Here is a 12,089-nt window from a genome sequence, read left to right on the forward strand (position 1 = left end):
GAGTTGAAGACACCTCGACCCCCTAGAGTTGGTATGCCTGGTTCCCCTTGAAATCAGTGGGTCTTAGCTTAAGTCGTCGTGACTAACTTGTCACATTGGTTTCAGGTTCAGTTAACTTAGTCTGGATCCAGTCCAGTCTTCTGCAACAGCAAACATCAGAACAATGTTCAACCATACATTTTCTTTTCCCTGTGGTTGATTTCTTTTTCTTGTGCACTGTATTTCTTGTGGTTTTTGCTTCTTTGCCTTGTATGAATATGAATGTAAGTTTATATAATAAGCAGAAATAAGTAAAATCATATCAAGAAAAGGGGAATGACTCCTACTACTTCTGGCAGTCTACCCCCCCTAGCTGCACTCCTATGCAAAGTACAGTACTATCGTGATTGCAAATATATTTACCCAGTTTCTCCTTGGTTGCACAAGCATTAAAAATCTAAGATTGCTTTCTGGAAAAACTGGTTTTTTTGGGATCATGTTTATGATCCGAACTTTATGTAGCAAGGATTCAAAGCTGAAATGTGCGGCAAAGACAATGCTTTACTGAGATGTTAAACATTATTTTATTTCTTGACCTCAGCCTAGCACAAGATAGTCCGTATGCTCAACAGAGATGAATGAGACTGGGCTTAACTGCACCTTACTTAATTTCAGTGGCTCATAGGCAGCCTTCCTATGCCCACTTACCTGGCAGTAAGTCCCATTGAGCTCAATGGGAGTTTCATCTCAGCAGGGACAGATGAATTTGTCAACTGCAGTTTTTCCAATTTCCAATTCAGTTTACTCCACCGAGTCCATGACTTTGATAATTTTTTTTTAAAATGCACAGAAGTTCAGTTGCATTTTCGTGTGCATCCCTCTGGATCTGCACATTTTTTTTGTCAGCAATGTTTGTTTGCCGTTTTCATTAATACACATCTCCTTTTTGTGAACACGTCCACTTTTGCTTCACATATTGGCTCAGGAAGCGCAAATGAGGCAGGTTCAAACTGGAGACTGGACAACTTTCTTCCCCATCCTGACTTCTCAGTGCATGTTGCCCTTTTTAGCAGAGCTCACTTTTCACTGGTTTTGCAGCTCTTGTGCTTTGCTTCCTTAGGCACCGTACAAACAGTTGCCTTGTGGGATCTGCTTAGAAATGCTTTCCCAAAGATTTTGGAAAATTTAAACATACACAGCGGATCCACACCAAAGATTTAAAGTTCCTCCTCCTCCTCCTTTGGTAATCACTCATGGCCATGTAAGATTGTCTTCCATGAACACGGTCTTAACAGTGAGTCTGTAAGTGACTGTGGAGGCCAATTCTGGACCCACATGTCCTTCCATAGTGGGGACATAGGGTTCCTGGTGGGAGTTGATCACTGTAAGGGTTTGCCAAACATGCCTTCCTCTTAGCATGTTTCTCCCTTTCACCCTGAGTTTGAGTGTCTTCAAAGTCCATGACACCTTCTGTTCTCCAATTGGAGCGCTTGCAGACCACTGTTTCCTAATCGTTGGTGTTTATACTACATTTTTGAAAGATTTGCCTTGAGAGAGTCTTTACACCTTTTTTGTTGACCACCAGCATTACGCTTTCCATTTTTAAGTTCGGAATAGAGTAGTTGCTTTGGAAGACGATAATCAGGCATCCGAACAACATGACCAGTCCAACGAAGCTGATGTTGAAGAATCATTGCTTCAGCACTGGTGATCTTTGCTTCTTCCAGTACACTGGCATTAGTTCACCTGTCTTCCCAAGAATTTCAAAGTGTTTCCTAATGTAAAACTATATTCGAGGAAAAATCATGCTTTTATTAGTTTCATCCTCCCCTCCATCTACAGCTCTGTGGTGTGTGGGTGTGTGCCGGGGGGGGGGGGTGTTCCTCATTTTTAGTTATTGGTGTCTCTTGTTCTTGCCTTGATCACCATAATTTTCCTTCCTGCTTACATGAAAGAATACAGTCCAATGCAATATCATAACTGGGGCTTACTGAAACTTGAAGTGAAGGATACCTGTGGCTGATTTCTTTGTCTCTGAGCTCAGTGAACAACTTGTTATTCCCTGCTTGTTATTACTGTGTTTGAATATTGTTCTTTTCGTCCCTGCCTACCACCTCCCTGTGAGATAGATAGATATAGATATATGAAAGAAGCAGATTGTGAATAATGCCCTGCATGAAGAAAACAGATTTTTTTAAAGTAATTGTACCAAAGCTGTTTTAAAGATTATGCTTTGGTGTGAAAAGCTGGTTATTTCTTCTGTGTAATTCTGAATGTAATTTTTGGGTATAAATCAGTACCATTTACACAATATCAAGAGAAGAGACCACACAGTCTGAATTCCAATGATTATTCAGCTGGGTTCACAAAATGTGTCTTAACCACTATTAGGGATTTGGTTTTAAATACGACTCGGAATAGTACTAATATCTTCAAACAGTCCTGGTTACAGATTGATTGATTTGATTGATTATTGTCATTATTCGTTACCCTCCCTTCACCCTAAGGTCCCGTGGGGGGGGGTTACAACAATTAAAACACAATATTCAAAGCAATTTAAAACATCTTACAATCACAGTGTGTGCTAAGAATATACATCTCGGGTCTCAGGGTAAAGGAGGTGCAAGAAAAGCAGTTTTAGAACAACACTGCCTTGTTGCTTTTACAGCCCACTTGTTTCTCCAAGGAGCTCAAGGTGGTGAACCTGGTTCTTCCCCTCCTCATTTAATTTCCCACAACAACCCTGTGAGGTAGGCTAGGCTGAGTGGCAGTGACTGGCCCAAGGTCACCCAGTAAGCAGTATTAACGGGCACCATCTAATGAGTAAATACAAGGGGGAGGGGAGATATACTGGAATTAGACACTAGGAAAGAAGATTCCACCTAAACATTAGGAAGAACTTCCTGACAGTAAGAGCTGTTCGACAGTGGAATTTGCTGCCAAGGAGTGTGGTGGAGTCTCCTTCTTTGGAGGTCTTTAAGCGGAGGCTTGACAGCCATCTGTCAGGAATGCTTGGATGGTGTTTCCTGCTTGGCAGGGGGTTGGACTGGATGGCCCTTGTGGTCTCTTCCAACTCTATGATTCTATGAAAGGATATATTATTCCTTGCTCACATGAATGAGATCAGCAGAGTTGCCATCCTTTGCAAGTTTAAACTTGGCTTCCAAGACAAGGTTGATTTAACCTTCTAGAAGCGATCATCCAGTATGCTTTTAAGGCAGACTTTATTTTGCATGCTTTATTTTCCAAGCTCTCCCATCGCTCAGTTCAGCCCCAAAGGCTGACTCAAAGGAAGAGCCCTTGTGGATCAGGCCAAAGGCCCATCTAGCCCAGCATCCTGTTCCCACAGTCCTCAAGTAGGAACTGGGTGTCACAGCACCCTCCCCGCACTGCTATAGCCATCATTCCTTCCACATGAGCCAAGTGACCTACAGCTGATTAAATTAAAACCTCCATTTGGAACTGTGATCAAAAAAGTCAACAAGGTGCTCAAGCACAGCTCCTATTGAAAGGGCAGGACACAGGCGACGTTGAATCTCTAATTGCTCCGCCCCTCTCCCGCTCCTCGAGGAACACTTGCTGTTGATTCCTTTCATTAGCTGCCACTCAATGGGCAACCTTCCCTTAGGAGCCTCCTCCACTGAGTCTGTGTGAGAGATTATAATTACTGTTGCATTGCCCTTCAGAGGTGCAATTTGGAGCATATCTCACTAGGAATGGCTCACTCTGGGTGTGCTGCGGCTAGAAATAATGCCCACAACCTCTTGATTCCCAACCCTGTGCTTAAAGCAACCTGCCGGCCTCTCTGTCTGTCAATGATTAGGCCAGCCTGTGACTAGTAGCTCTCATCTCCTGATAAAATTGCTAATGGGAAAGCTATGAAAAAAAGCCCCATCAGGCTAATCAAACTCTCTGAGCTCGCAAGCCTCATTAAAACAGAGTAAACGGCTTTGGGAGGAAAGTTCCTTAGTCTATCAAGTGCAGGCTCTGCTCCTAAAGCCTTGAAGGAATTTGTGTAATAAGCTTAATGGGCTTTACATGGAAAGAAAAGTAATATGGCTTGTTTCTAATTGTCCCCCTGGAATCGTCTAATTTAGTGCCATGTTTATGAAATAAATAAAAAATGACCATATTCCCCAGTTTCCCGCTGGTTGATTGGAATTCTGCCGCTGGGAATTAGGAGCCCAATTTCCCACTATTGGGGTGCAGTGTTGTGACTTGTACCAGCTCCATTAATGACAAGCTGGCTTATTTGTTTATTTATTTCTAAATCTCTTGCAGGCGTGCCAGTATAAGAGTGGAGACACACACACACCCCTCCTCCTTCTACCACTGCCTATTTTGCTGTCCAGAAAAATAAAAACTGCTTCCGTTCACAGAGCTTGTGCTTGGCTGATGGGAGTACTCAGCGATACTGGCTAGGATCCAGAGAGCTACTAACAGCTTATTCTTATGAACCGTCTTTCTCAGAAGTAAAGCCCATTCAGTTCAATTGAGCTTAATCCCACCAGAGAGGGCATAGTACTGCAGTCTCAGGCTTGCACTTGCCCAGCACAATTGCTCATCTTCCTGCCCTCCCATGGATCCTGGCCCTGTGCCAGGTCGCAAACTACTTTTAGCCATTTCCCTTCATTTCAAAACAAACAAACAGATTTCCCACATGGCTGTTAGACCAGAGCAAGTCTATTTCTCTTCTTCTAGCCACAGAATTAATTATTTGTTGTAATGTTGGCCAGTACAGGAGTTCAAAAGAGGGCCCAGAGGGCAAGTTGCCAGTTTTCTTCTCTGTACAGCACATAGAAATGCTGACAGGAGGAGACAACTTACCCGTGGATGTGGTTGGGGAGCAGTGGGATTCCACCTCCTTTCTCCCCATGATCAGAAGAGGTGATCATGTATGTGCCACTTGTATTTTAACAGGGTGTGTTCAGAGCTTCAGTTTAAGGCATGGGCAGAAAAAAGGGGTGGTCCAGTGAATGAGATTCCACATTTCCCCATCCACACATTCACATCTCAGGAAATAGTACTGGTATATTGTTACTACCATAGGAAAGATAAGAGAGAACCCCCGAGGCACGGATGGGGAAACCACAGCCTTCTAGATGTTGATGGACTACAGCTCCCATAATGCCATGTTGGCTGAGGCTGATGGGATTTGGAGCCCAACAACACGTGGAAGGTGCCACATTGGCGAGCCCCAATCTGAATGGCAATTCATTTAGCTCAATGCATTACCAATTGAAATGTTCTCCATGCGCTCAGTTACAAAGGAATTCCAGAGCATGTGTAGCAGGGGCTTAATTTTCAATTGGGTCATCAAATTATCATGAATGGTTCATTGCAATGGGGTGTCCTTTCCCCTCCCACCACTTATTATATATTTCACAAAAAGGGTAAAGGTAAAGGTAAAGAGCCCCTGACCATTAGGTCCAGTCACGGATGACTCTGGGGTTGTGGCGCTCATCTCGCTTTACTAGCCGAAGGAGACAGTGTACAGCTTCTGGGTCATGTGGCCAGCATGACTAAGCTGCTTCTGGTGAACCGGAGCAGCACACAGAAACGCCGTTTACCTTCCCACCGGAGCGGTCACTATTTATCTATCTGCACTTTGACGTGCTTTCGAACTGCTAGGTTGGCAGGAGCAGGGACCGAGCAATGGGAGCTCACCCCGCCGTGGGGATTCGAACTGCTGACCTTCTGATCGGCAAGCCCTAGGCTCTGTGGTTTAACCCACAGTGCCACCCACGTCCCCACAAAAAGGGTAGCGCTTCATAAAAGGGGGGAGGGGGAGGCATATTGATGTGAAATTGTGTGGATTCTGCAAATGCACACATGCACACGCATGAAGGGCAATGATCCGCCCACCTAGAAGCACCCAGAATGCCATGGAGAATGTTACTTTACCATCCCCTTGACAAAGATTTTAATCAAAACATATAGAGGGTTTCTTCTTACTATTATTCCTCCACTGGGGACTCCCCACTCCTCTCTTATTGTCACTGCAGCTCAGGGACAAATATTTGTTATAATTGTGTGGTTAGCAACCACATCTGGATTGTTTTTTTAAAGAGAATACCAGGCATAGAGCACCCTGATTTTCATTAGGTTTGTTTACAGGACACAGGGAGGGGGAGATCTATTCCTTCCTTCCCCAGCCACGACCCCAATGAAAATTGCACCTGTGCTGGACTCAGCCTTTGGGGGGGGGGTTGGGGGGGTACGGGGGCTCCCCCTGCCACATTAAAGGCTGCAGCCTAAGATAGTTTAATATTGACTATGATCTAATATGTCAGCAAGACATCTTGAGCAGTAAATAGGCACTCCTCTCTACCTGTTCAGTCTGGGAGGTGCCTTTTTGTGTTTCTCTAAACTTGTATTTTCAAGATGCCACGAAACACACTGACTTCTCAACAGCTGCCCCTCAAGAAATATAAATTAGATTACGCCCAAAATCTTACTGTCTAATATTTCCCCTGGGTCAAAATGACCTTAAAAATCTATGCAGACTTTTTCTTAAGGTTCTTATAAACACTTGCTGATAAGAGCTGTTTCTTTAAACGATACCGCCATGGAAGAATTGAACAGCAAAAGAGGAACCTTTTGACCATTAATCTGAAATGCGCACACTTCTCGGCAGTCTCTGTTAACCCTAGTTGCTGTATTGAGTCAACATAGCGTAGCTACCTATTTTTGTTCCATGCGACAACCATTAAAGTCCTGACTCCTATTATTCTTTTTTTCTGATGATTCACTTTGACATCACCATGGATGCTTCTCAGATACATGTATAAGTGGCCTTATTCAAAAGCACATTTTGGGGGGGAAATAATCTTTCAGACAAAGCACTTGTTTTAGAGCAACAAATAACTCAAATTATGATGTGATAATAGATGAGTGAAACTATGGCTTATTTGAGAGTGAGCTGTCTTGCTTACCTTCATGCATCACCGTTGGCAGTAGTAGTGTGGCTTGTTTAAACCACAGTTTCCTGTTACACCTGAACTGGGAAACTGCTTTAATACCAGCTTGATAAGCAGGATATGAAACTATGGTATATTTGCCTGAGCTTGTTGTGTCTGAACTAGATTAACAAAAGAGTGACCACCAGCTGAGCATGCAAAGAGTGCCTTTTTTTCAATATCTGGAACTGTTTTCCAAGACACCTAGGAAGAATTGAGGCTGCAGCGGGCGATCAGGAGAGAACTGGGCTGGGGCAAATGCACACTGCTCTCCAGTCCTCCCTCCACATGTTTGCAGTGAGCAGGACTGTCAAATCCTTGGCATCTCCAGTTAATAGGATCTCAGTTTACAGTACTGGTAAAAGTCCTTGGAGAGTTGCTTCCAGACAGTGTATATGGAGAGAGCCAGGCTAAGAAGAGGGGCATTAGTGTGTTATAATTATTAACAGTCATGTCTATTACTTCCAGTGGGCCTACTCTGAGTAGGACTAGCACTGGCTGCAACCTGGAATGCCTCAATTCCTAGTCAGGTGCTCATGATGGGCTTGACGAAGCACACGAGAATGAGCAGCATTCCCATCACCCTCCATGTATTTGAAGGTGGCTTTTCGCTGCGGGTGTGGTGGGTAGCTTCCTGTATTCAGAGAGGCACCCATGCATTTGGGAAGCCTGATTTTCCAGGGCTCTAAAACACACAAAAGCTATTGTGAGTCCAAGAGACTTCTTCATTGCAGAGAGTTGCCCTTAAGCATGTGATGAGTGAATATTGGTGTGAATGGCGATGGGGTGTGTGCTAGCAGATTTGTGCACACATGTTAAGCCCCATCACGAGCACCTGAATATGGTTTAAAGTATACCAGTACATTATTATTTAGAATTGTGGAACTTTGGTATTTGTCCTCCAGGATCCTGTGAGAGGAAGTGCAGCATAGAAATTTAGTTAGTTAGTAGTTTGTTGCCATTGTTGATAATCCGCAGCCATACAATCCACCATGTTTTGAGGGTGCTGCAGAGTGATAATGCGCAACTGTTTAGGAGAAGGGTGTTAAAAATTTGCAATGTGTGCAAAAATTAAAAAAAAAAAAAATCTGCACGGTGGGTTAGGATTTGCCTTCCCCCATTCATTGGTTTTGTACTCTGGGCACTGGCTGTGCTTCCTTCTTTCTGAAGGTGTAGCTGTGACAAGCAGCCGCTCTGTCTTCCCACACGCGAGCGTATCTCCAAGAGACTTGCTCGTCCCGCTGCATGTAATGTCTGTTAAGTGCATTTGTACATTGCAAGATCCAGGGTGAGATTTAACAGCGGCAAGCGGTTGCCAAGGGGGAGCATCTCTGCTGTAAGCAGTCTGCTCTGTCTCAAGCTACATCATGTCTTTTCAGCCTTTCTCAAGTTTATCAGAGTTATGCAGCTGTTGCCTCTGCTGGAGAAAGTGCCAAGGAGACATAATGAGGTTACGCTGAACTCTTAAACAGTGGTGTGTTCGGTGGGTTTTTTTTTTTAAAGGAATAAAAAAGGAGGGGGAGGGGAGACTTTCAGAGGAAATTACAGAGTACGACAGCTGAAACCACAGCCAGTCTTCTTGGTTATTTACATAACATTATTTTAAACGATTTGCATTAAGTTTTTCCTTTGAAAAGTGGCCCTTGCTGGAAAAAAGCTTAAGCGTTCTGACCGTGATCCATAAATTGCTCACCCGGAAAATCTTTATTAATTTGAAGACTGTTTTCCTCCCCCCCCCTTTCTCTTTCTTTCTTTCTTTCTTTCTTTCGCTGCTTGATGGGAGCTGGACTTCCTTTCAATGCAGGGATGAGAAACTTGTCTCCCTTCAGGTGTTGTTGGACTCCAGCTCCCATCAGCCCCAGACAGCATGGCCAGTATTCAGGGATGATGGGAGTTGTAGTCCAACAACATCCAGAGGGCCCTAGATTCCCTATCCCAGTGTTACCATAATACCTGTAAGGTTTGACTTAAATTGTGTAACATTTAAGCTGCAACCCTGAACACAGTTACCTAGGAATAAACCCAGTGGAACTCAGGCTCACTTTTAAGACTCTAAGTAGACAAGTGTGGAATTGTGTGATTAGGTCAAAAAACTATACACACACACCCTCTCAAGTGCCCATATTTTCCAGGGACAGTCCTGAAATTACAGAAGCCATCCCAGCTTCTGATTTGATCCCTATTTCCCTCGCCAGAGCCACGGTCAATTTTCATTTGTGGAATGTTGGAGAGTATGCACACATTGACCTTGGAGTAAGTCCCATTGAATATAGTGGGACTTCATTTGGCGTAACCATGAACAGGATTGCACTGCTATTAGTTGTTTCACTCCAGAAACAAAATTAATGTTATGAGCTTGTTGTTGTTGTTCAGTCGTTCAGTCGTGTCCGACTCTTCGTGACCCCATGGACCAGAGCACGCCAGGCACGCCTATCCTTCACTGCCTCTCGCAGTTTGGCCAAACTCATGTTAGTAGCTTCGAGAACACTGTCCAACCATCTCATCCTCTGTCGTCCCCTTCTCCTTGTGCCCTCCATCTTTCCCAACATCAGGGTCTTTTCTAGGGAGTCTTCTCTTCTCATGAGGTGGCCAAAGTACTGGAGCCTCAACTTCAGGATCTGTCCTTCTAGTGAGCACTCAGGGCTGATTTCCTTGAGAATGGATAGGTTTGATCTTCTTGCAGTCCATGGGACTCTCAAGAGTCTCCTCCAGCACCATAATTCAAAAGCATCAATTCTTCGGCGATCAGCCTTCTTTATGGTCCAGCTCTCACTTCTGTACATTACTACTGGGAAAACCATAGCTTTAGCTATACGGACCTTTGTCGGCAGCTTTTTAAGATGCTGTCTAGGTTATGAGCTAGCCAAGTTATGTTATGAGCTAGCCAAGTCTTAAGAGACTTTGAGCTTAAGATCAGGTGCATCCAACGAGTGACTTGATCCCCTGCTCAGGTATTTCCCCCTGAGATCAGTGGACCTTAAGCAGGGCTCCCTTTTGCCCTAAGCATTTGTTGCGTTAACATAGTTCGACCCACACCTTCAATCAGTAAATATGAGGGCCAGTTTACAAGGCATCTCTTTCTATCTGCTACCATCAGGGCAAATGTAGTGCTTTGTAAGGTAGAGGGTGGGTAATGCAAAACAGACTTGTCATTCCACTAGCACCACTCATGGCCAGATGTAAGAGGGCCAGGCAAGAGTGTCAAAACCTTCTATGGATTTTCCATTCGTTGCAACAACTGACCATACACTAAGTTCATCCAAAAACAAAATGACATACTCTGCAAATCAGAAACCGGTGGTTTCGTTTTCATTTGTTTTTAGGAGGTCTTGCAAACTGATGCAGAATTATCGAGAACTTGAGATTTGAGGTTGAGAAACAGAAATTGTCCAATTTGTCCATCTTTGCCGCTGCCTGCTACCAGCCCTGACGACAACAGGTTTTGTAGATTGTGACTCAAGATGTTCAGATGTTCAGATTTCATTACATTACACTGGATATTCCATTTCTAACAACACTGCCCCCCCTTTTGCATCAGTTCAGATTTTGCATAAAAGTGGCTAGAGAAACCCAGCCAGATGTGCAGGCTACTACTACTACTACTACTACTACTACTACTAATAATAATAATAATAATGCATGTGGGTGGAAAAGGATTTAATCATATTGTGTTGGAGTTAAAAAAGTGGAAATGAAAAGGTTTCTTTTTGTTTCAGTCAGTATTTCTCTGTATACGTTTAAACCTATTACAAAACTTTTAGTGGTTCTAAGATTGTTCCGTCTTGTGTTGAAATTTAATACAAAGAAAGCATTTCCCTTAAGGCTTCCTGAACTCTGCTCTTATGTGGATAAATGGAAACCTTAATTCTGTTACTAAGCATTTTTCATATGGAGTCAGTTAGAAGACAGGACGGTCAGCCAGGAATCAGAGGTTTCAAATATTCATCCAAATGTAGCGTTGAGATTGACAGTGAACATAGACTTTCTATTGCTTATTCAGATTTCATTACTTTCTGTATTTAGAAACCATACCCTCTGTAAGATGAAGAGGCAAATTATGTTCAAATTAGCATTCTTTCAGAGTTAGTATTTATGGCAATTATGGAGTAGCATAAGCCAAAAGCTGAGTCAGAACCAGATTTATTATTATTATTTTAATCCTTCCGGGCTCTTTATAGTCTCTTAAGTTAAGATTTCAGTTTTTTCCACCCTCTGTTGCTGGCTGGAAACCTAAAACCTTTTAAATATCACTAATGGCATACAGACTCAGAAGTGAGTTTCAGGCATGAATGAGCTGTGCTTTTTCATATGTCTCCTATGTTCAGAGCTACTGACCTGAAGGCACTCTTAAATTGATCCAGGTCACTGGAGTCACTAATTTGTAGTGTGAAGTCCTGAATCTGAAATCTTCGGGACAAAAGAAGGATGGCTTTGTAGGATTAACTGCTCTACTCCAGCACCATTGAGTTAGGATCTAACAAAATTGTTAACCCCTGGACCCAACCCCCCTGGCAGTTCTGGGCACAGCACATATATCCTACCACAGAAGACATTTACATCACTTCACAGGAAGATGCCATTGCGAGGGATTGCTAAAGATGATCACATCCTATATTAGAAATATCAGGTGTGATTCTCAGGTCACAGTTAATGTCACTGAACTGGCTTGCAGACAAAAGAACCTTCAATTTCCTTATTTTGAGGGCATTCCGCAGAAAAGTGTCTTCCTTGCAGAGTTGCTCAGCTCTGTGGCTAATCTTCTCTTTAGTCCAAAATTAAAAAAAAAAAAACATCCTTCCAGTAGCACCTTAGAGACCAACTAAGTTTGTTCTTGGTATGAGCTTTCGTGTGCATGCACACTTCTTCAGATACACTGAAACAGAAGTCACCAGACCCTTAAGAAGTGTGCATGCACACGAAAGCTCATACCAAGAACAAACTTAGTTGGTCTCTAAGGTGCTACTGGAAGGAATTTTTTTTATTTTTTATTTTGTTTTGACTATGGCAGACCAACACGGCTACCTACCTGTAACTTCTCTTTAGTGGTAGACTTGTTATCTGAATGCAATTTTGAACTAGGAGAATAGGCTCTTTGAAATCCTTTATAAGAGCGCCACTTAGGGAAGCCTGGCACAGAAAGGTGGCTGAGGG

Source organism: Lacerta agilis, chromosome 3 (genome assembly GCF_009819535.1).
Source record: "Lacerta agilis isolate rLacAgi1 chromosome 3, rLacAgi1.pri, whole genome shotgun sequence".
In the NCBI taxonomy this organism is placed as follows: domain Eukaryota; kingdom Metazoa; phylum Chordata; class Lepidosauria; order Squamata; family Lacertidae; genus Lacerta; species Lacerta agilis.